The sequence below is a fragment of the Pan troglodytes genome, chromosome 7 (genome assembly GCF_028858775.2).
Source record: "Pan troglodytes isolate AG18354 chromosome 7, NHGRI_mPanTro3-v2.0_pri, whole genome shotgun sequence".
Taxonomy (NCBI): Eukaryota; Metazoa; Chordata; class Mammalia; order Primates; family Hominidae; genus Pan; species Pan troglodytes.
In genome coordinates, this window is record NC_072405.2 from 70,475,965 (window position 1) to 70,483,387 (window position 7,423).

Genomic DNA, 7,423 nt, shown 5'->3' on the forward strand with positions numbered 1-7,423 from the left:
AATTAAAGTGTTGCCAGTAAGCATAAAGGAGAGGAGTGAGTGAGTAATGTGTTACTTTCTAAACTGTAGAATAAATGGTTCATAAGCCAATTGCTGTGTGGTGAGTTTATCAGTTAGCAATCAAGTAACAAATTACCACAAATCAGTCATTTATTTAGCTTATGGCCCATGAATCAGCAAATTGGTCTGGGCTCAGCTGGGTGGTTCTTTTGCTGGCTTTCTCTGAGAGCTCTGACTTATGTATATATCTTCAGTAGCTGCCTGTCAGCTAGATGGTTCAGCTTCTAGGGCTTCCTGGGGCTGACGGTTCAGCTGGGGCAAAGGTGGTGATTGTACCACACATTTCTGATTAACCAGTAGTCTAGCTCAGATTTCTTCATGCAGACTCAAAAGCAGCAAGAGAGGAATCCCCAATGCACATGCACTATTTCCATTATTTGCCTGCATAATATTTATTTGTATTCCATTAGCCAAAACAAGTTACAAGACCAGACCAGACCCATGGAGGTAGAGGAAGATTCAACATTTGATGGCAGAGGTACAAAGCATTGTGGATATTTTTGCCATCTACCACAGTCTACTTTCTGGCCACAATAACTTATATTACTCTCACTTGTAAGAAATGCTCCCTAATTTAGATCCCCCAAAAGTCCAGGGTCTCAGTACCCCCTCAGATATGCAACCTTTATATCCAGATACTAATGAATTAAGAGAAGATATATGCTCCCTACCACACACACTCTCTGTATGCATATAGATACCCCATACAAATCACGCTGTGCCATACTCTACCATATAGTTATAACATTCCATAATAGACACTCTTAATCAAAACAGGCATTCACTGGTTCATAAGAATTTTGAAATCCTGCAAGATAAATATGCCAAATTCCTTGCTCTATTGGCAGCAGATGTTCCTTAATTAGAGCTTGGTTCTGCTCCCTGGGAATGGTCTTCCAATCTGTTGCTTCCTAATCTATTGCTAATTCAAGATTAATGGCTTCCTAATCTATTGCTAACTCATGGCTGTTGGCTCCATCTCTTGGGCTTATGGTACCTTTTGGGAAATGTCATTTTCTTCTTATTTAAAAAAAAAGGCCCATTTTGCAGGAGAGCAGCTGTCTAAATCTGGTTTCTTCAAGTGGAATTTTGGGATCTCAGAGATCCTTTCTGAAATGTGAATAATTTCAGTCCCTTTAGGTCAAATGTAGTAGCTCTTTTGCTTCGATAAGTTTCTCAGAAGTCCTTTCATTTAGTTGAAAGGTATTTCTAGCACTACTCTAAATATTTTAGAGGTCTTACAATTGGCTTTTCAGTCACACTTGTATTTATATTTATTTATTTATTTGAGACAGAGTCTCACTCTGTCACCCAAGCTGGAGTGCAGTAGCATGATCTTGGCTCACTGCAACTTCCGCCTCATGAGTTCAAGTGATTCTTATACCTCAGCCTCCCAAGTGGCTGGGACTACAGGTGCCCGCCATCACACCCAGGTAATTTTTGTATTTTTGCCTGTAGTCCCAGCTACTCGGGAGGCTGAGGCAGGAGAACGGTGTGAACCTGGGAGGCGGAGCTTGCAGTGAGTCGAGATGGCACCACTGCACTCCAGCCTGGGAGACAAAGCGAGACTCTGTCTCAAAAAAAAGAAGCCCTTTCACCAGGCTAGTCTTGAACTCCTGGCCTCCAGTAATCCGGCCCCATTGGCCTCCCAAAGTGCTGGGATTACAGTGAGCCACCACACCGGCCTGCAGACACACTTTTGATTTGATATTTACCATTAAGAATGTTTTACTAGCTGAAGAGGCAGAACATGAGATTTTATTTTCTAACCCAGTAAATGCTGAGCCTTCTATATTCTTTCTAAATTCTGCATATAAATGAAACAATTTTTTCTTTAACTCATCTCTTTCTTCCTGCCTCTTATCATAAGAGAATTGAAATAGCACTTTCAAGATTCTGATTGGTGGTCTCCTTAGCAAATCTGAAAATGTATTGGGTGCTTGCACTTTTCAGAGTTGCTGCAGCTGTAAGTTCTGCCAATTGTTTTGCTCCTGTAGAACTCCACTCACCATTTTCCAAACTTTGCAAATAACTTCTTCACTGCTTTTTCAGCTTCTGTCTGTTGCCTGGTCTCAAAGCCAGTGACATATATTTTAAGTTTTCTTTTGATAGCAGGCCACATTGGATTTCCAATTTTATTATCAGTTAGCTCTTCTAGCATAAAAGCTACTGCAAAACTTGGCTGCTTTAAACAACCATCACTATTACAATTTTGTGGGTCAGCAGTTTGAGCTGTGCTCAGCCAAGTGGTTTTTTGCTGGTCTTTTGTTGCATTCACTCATGTGTCTGAGTGCATTTGAGCTAAAAACTTTGCTTTTGGAGTTAACTGGCTGGGCAGGTTAATTGGGGCCATGACTGGGCCATGTGTTTTTCATTACCTGGCAGTCAAGCTCAGACTTTTCTACACAGCGAGATGGCAGGGCTCCTACGAACAGTATGGAGGAAGCTCTAGCATGCAAACCCTTCAAAGCTTCCACTTGTGTTACTTTTGTCACCATTTCATTGTCCTAAGACAATCACAGCCAGTCCAGATTCAAGAGGGGTGGAGAAAGATCTTCCTTTTGTTTTTTTTTCTCTATATTCTGTTTTCTGTAGCCCATAAGTTTCTCCTTTTCTTTTCCTTTTCCATTTTATCTTTTTGTTGGACCACAGCCTTTTAAGAAATGGTGGGACTTTTGTTTATTTTTGTTGTCGTTTTACCACTGTTGCTTGAAAATGTCCTTATTCTGTTCTCACCTGATTCATAGTTTGCCTGGGTATGTAATCTGAGTAAGGGATATTTTGCCTGCCAAATTTTGAAAGTATCTTTCCACAGCTATCTTTTACATTAACTTTTGAAAAATCTGAAGATATTCTAAATTGTGATCCTTTGCATTTGACCTAAATTTCTTGTAATGAAACCGTGATTCAATTTTCATCCCTTAAAAAAATGTACAATGGTCATCCTTCAATGTGTTAGGAAGAATAACATAAGAAAGTAATGTGTGTAAAGTGCTTAGTGGAGATGTGGCAAATAGGAATTGCTTCCCAAATGGTAGTGCCATTCTTCACATTCACTCACTTCTATGGGGTAACTCCACACAAGGAATAAGGGCTTGGCACACACTGAGCCACTGCTCATTCTTCCAAATAGCCCACATCTTTTAAATGTTCTCAGATATATTTTGCAAATAGATTGACCGAAAAGGGAAAAAGATGGTTTTAGAGCTTTATTTGTGTCCTAACATTTTTGGATGAGAAATTTTTCTTATCCTTCTAGAAAGCTTTTATCACACTTGGGCAGTAATGTTGGTTCTACATATGTCTGGCAGTGTCTTTGACAAAGTCACTGGATCAAAATTGAAAGGAGAGCTTTTGGATTACATGCTAGCCAAGCTAATGCTGACTTCTGTTCAGAGAAAATTTGGATATTTATTCTTTACACTGAAGATCCCAACTTCCATTACACAGGTGATTCTATTTTAAAAAGAAGGAAAGAAAGAAAAAAGGGATGAGATGACATTATTGAGCTAAGATGAAAATCTGAAAATTGTGATAAATACTCATTTCAAACCTTCTACAAGAAACACAGTTATGTGCCACTGCTAATTAGTGCTGAATATTAGAGGATTAGAGAAATTGATCCAATATGAGATTTTTAAAATCCTTTCTCTATTTTATTCCTTAGTTCTCTTTCTTCAGCATTTCAGATGATGAAGAGATGTTTAAAAATGACATAGCATCTCTTTATCATGCAAATCTGAATATAAAATGTGAATAAAATTAAATCATAAGCTGTAAGTTGAAGAACAATAAAAACATTAAAGTTGCTCTAAAAACCCCACTTTTCCCCCAAGAAATTAACCTTGTAAATACATTTCCTTTTCCCTTCAGAAAAGAATTTATTTTTTTTGCAGGTGCAGATGGGAAATCAGAAAATATATTCAAAAGCATTTTAATTTTAAACATATGCACTTGATTGTTTACTATAGATATTCTCTGAGTTTGAAAAAGCATAAAGGCTCAACCAAGATACCGCAAAAATACCAAGCAAAAAGGTACATGGTAAAGAAAAAATATTCACCAAAAGAATGTTTTAGTTATCACTGTTAGTTCTCATATCAATTCTATATCACATTATTATTGAATGTATTAAAAATATAGAAACAGGACGGATATTTTGGTCCATATTGACCAAGTCTGTAAATAATAAGTAAACCGATGCCATGTCTCAGACCACATTTCCAGTAGCTAACTTGGAAATCAATATCTACCTGCCATATGCCAGCATTTAAGGAAATCTCCACTTAATTGCCTTCTGACCATATACATGAGTTGATGCTCATTGAATTATCCTGCAGCCTCCAAAAAATTTACTATGTTTTAAAGAAAACTGACAAATAAATATAAAGACACAAATACCTATGCCATGATTTGAATGTATCCTCAAAAGTTCATGTGTAGAAAACTGATTAAGTTTTAATGCAGTAGTGCAATGCAATAGTTTAATGCAATGCAATACTGTTGAGAGTTGGGACCTTTAAAAGGTGCTTAGGTCATGAGGGCTCTGCCCTCTTGGATGGATTAATGCTGTTATCTTGGGATTGATTTTGTTATAGAGGGTTTTTGTTGTAAATGTGTTTGGCCCTTTCTTGTTTTTCCTCCCTGTCTTTGTGCCCTTCCACCATGGAATGTTGCAGCAAGAAAGCCCTTGCCAGACACTGGCCTCTCAATCTTGGACTCCCCAGCCCCCATAATTGTGAGCCAATAAATTTATGTTCATTATCAATTACTCAGTCTTAGGTATTCTGTTATAGCAGCACAAAATGATCTAAGATAGTCTACAACTAATTGTAATAAAACACTGGGTATCATATATGCTACAACACAAGTAAAAACACTCTATAGGTATACGGTCAGTGCCTCTGCTTTAACAAGGCTCAGACATTTGATAAAATTATACAATTATTAGTCTACTAGTAATGTGTATAATGATGCATAAAAACAGATAGTGACTGGAGGCACTGGAGGCACAACGACCAATTAGAACATTGTTTCTTTATTCTAGGCCAGAGTTAATGAACACCTGAATCTGCAAATATGATTTGAATAGGAAAGAATGGGCAGATACAAGACATATTGTGAGGGGAATCTGAGGTTTGAGTAAAAGATTTCTTGCCATCCTAAAGGAAAAGAGTTGAGATGAAGGAATGAGTCATAAAATTAATATGAAGATTTTTACATCTACAGTCTTAAGAGTAATCGGATTTTGAAAATTTGACCAAAATATAGGCCTCTTCAGCCATCAGAAGGACACTGTCTTCTGTGGAAATTGTAGATCTAGCACCTTCTCTGGGCTGCTCCTTGCCTAGGTGGGTCAGGCATCTCAAATGAACCTTTTGTATTTAATAAAAGTTATCTATGCAACTGGTACAAAATTAGATACTTGAAAAAAACACAAATTCAGATCAAACCTCTTCATTATGATTGAGTCTTTGCAACTTTTGAAAATTAATGGGCATCTGCTATGTTCTGGAGGTGCTTTGGCACCCAGGAAGAGGTAGCCCCAGCTGCCAGGTGAGGTCCAGACCAAAAGGCAGAAAGGTAACATGCAGTCTGTGCTGGTCATTTCTGCTTCTCTAATCATTGTCCTCCCCTCATAAGTAGATAAAACAACATTTTAAGGGTTGAAGAAAGAGGATAAAGCAGTAGTGAGAATCACCCCAACTTCTTCTTTTTTTTTTTTGAGATGGAGTCTTGCTCTGTCATCCATGCTGGAGTGCAGTGGTGCGATCTCAGCTCACTGCAACCTCTGCCTCCTGGGTTCAAGCAATTCTCCTGCCTCAGCCTCCCGAGTAGCTGGGATTACAGGCACCCACCACCACACCTGGGTAATGTTTGTATTTTTAGTAGAGACGGGGTTTCACCATGTTGGCCAGGCTGGTCTCGAACTCCTGACCTCGTGATCTGCCACCTTTGGCCTCCCAAAGTGCTGGGATTACAGGTGTGAGCCACCGTGCCTGGCCAGAATCACCTCAACTTCTGCCAATGCCACTCCACTGACACCATCCTCACTGAGGCCACGGCGTCTCTGTAACTAAATCCAGTGGACACTTCTCTGACTCTGTAGCAGTTGGGAGGAACAGAAATGTCAGAATAATATTAAAAAAAAACAACTCAAACTGGTGTAATCAAAGAAGGGACATTTATTCATTGGTTTACAAAATTTGAAATTCCCAGACTTCCAGCTCTGTACCAGTTGTTCCAGCAAAATTCCTAGCATGGAGTCCCATTGGCCTCACTGACTCACAAGCCTGTACTGTGCTCAGTGTGTGTGGGGTGGCTGGGGGTTCACAGGTGGATTGCTTGTACCTGGGCCACCGTAAGACCCATTGGGTGGAATTTGCTCAAACCAAACTGAATGAACTAAAAGTAGAGGAGCCATTATTCCCCCACAGGAAAGCTACATTCTCAGAAGCATGGGAATCCATACATATCTACTACAGTTTTTATTTTGTTTGACTTGACAGGAACAGTAGACATACTCTTTCCTTGCTATCTGTGACATCATTTTGCTTTCTTCCACTTTTCTAACCTCTCAGTTTTCCTTACAGGATGTACTAGACCTGATTTCACTTTGCATTTTAAAAAATTCATTATGTAATTTTAGAAATTGATTCAGCCGTTCACCTTGACTCCTAGCTAGAGAGGCCAGATGAAAGCTACATTATTTAATCATTTGCAAAACTCCAGGTCCTGTCACCAGGACTGCATCTCTCCCCACTGCCATCTCTCTCAGATATCCCAGCATTTAAGTTTTGGAAAGCCTCAGCTGTGCCCACTGTGGAGGGAGTACTAGAAGTTCCTACCAGGATTAGTGCTAAATACTCCCACAGAAACTTCTGCTTTCTTGATGGCTGCCTAGAAGGGCTGGTTAGCACAACCAAGAAATGCGGGAAAGCTAATGCACAGGGAGGTGGAGTGATCAATGAAAGGCAGCAAATAAGAGAGAGCCGGAAGAGACACTGCACACTCTTCCTCTGCCCAAGAGACTATTTCCAAGGGCAGTGGTTACACAAAATCTCTTTGGAGATGTCTTGCATAACCAAAACACCACACTGTGTTTCTTTTGAGGCTGTGGCAAAATATGTAACACATCACTATGTATTTGATTTCCTGCCTTTCCTATCTCACTTTTATTTTTCTCTTATTCTTACTTCCTGCTATGGCACACCCCTCAGCCCCACCACCACTCCCCATAGGAAATCTGGGCTTAGACACAGGACCATCTTTCTCTGATCATCACACATTTACAGTGCTCTGTAGGGTTATTCCAAGGTCAGCTATCTTCTCACAGCACACATTTTTCTTGGGAGCATCACTC

General features: G+C 39.6%; 1 long non-coding RNA gene across 1 annotated transcript; it reads left to right on the plus strand.

Moving 5' to 3' along the window:
* Nucleotides 1–342: 342 nt before the first annotated feature.
* LOC112204186 (uncharacterized) lies at nucleotides 343–4,828 on the plus strand. The gene is made up of 4 exons (XR_002937708.1): nucleotides 343–538; nucleotides 3,372–3,510; nucleotides 3,957–4,097; nucleotides 4,740–4,828. It is a non-coding gene; the product is annotated as an uncharacterized LOC112204186 (long non-coding RNA).
* Nucleotides 4,829–7,423: the final 2,595 nt, after the last annotated feature.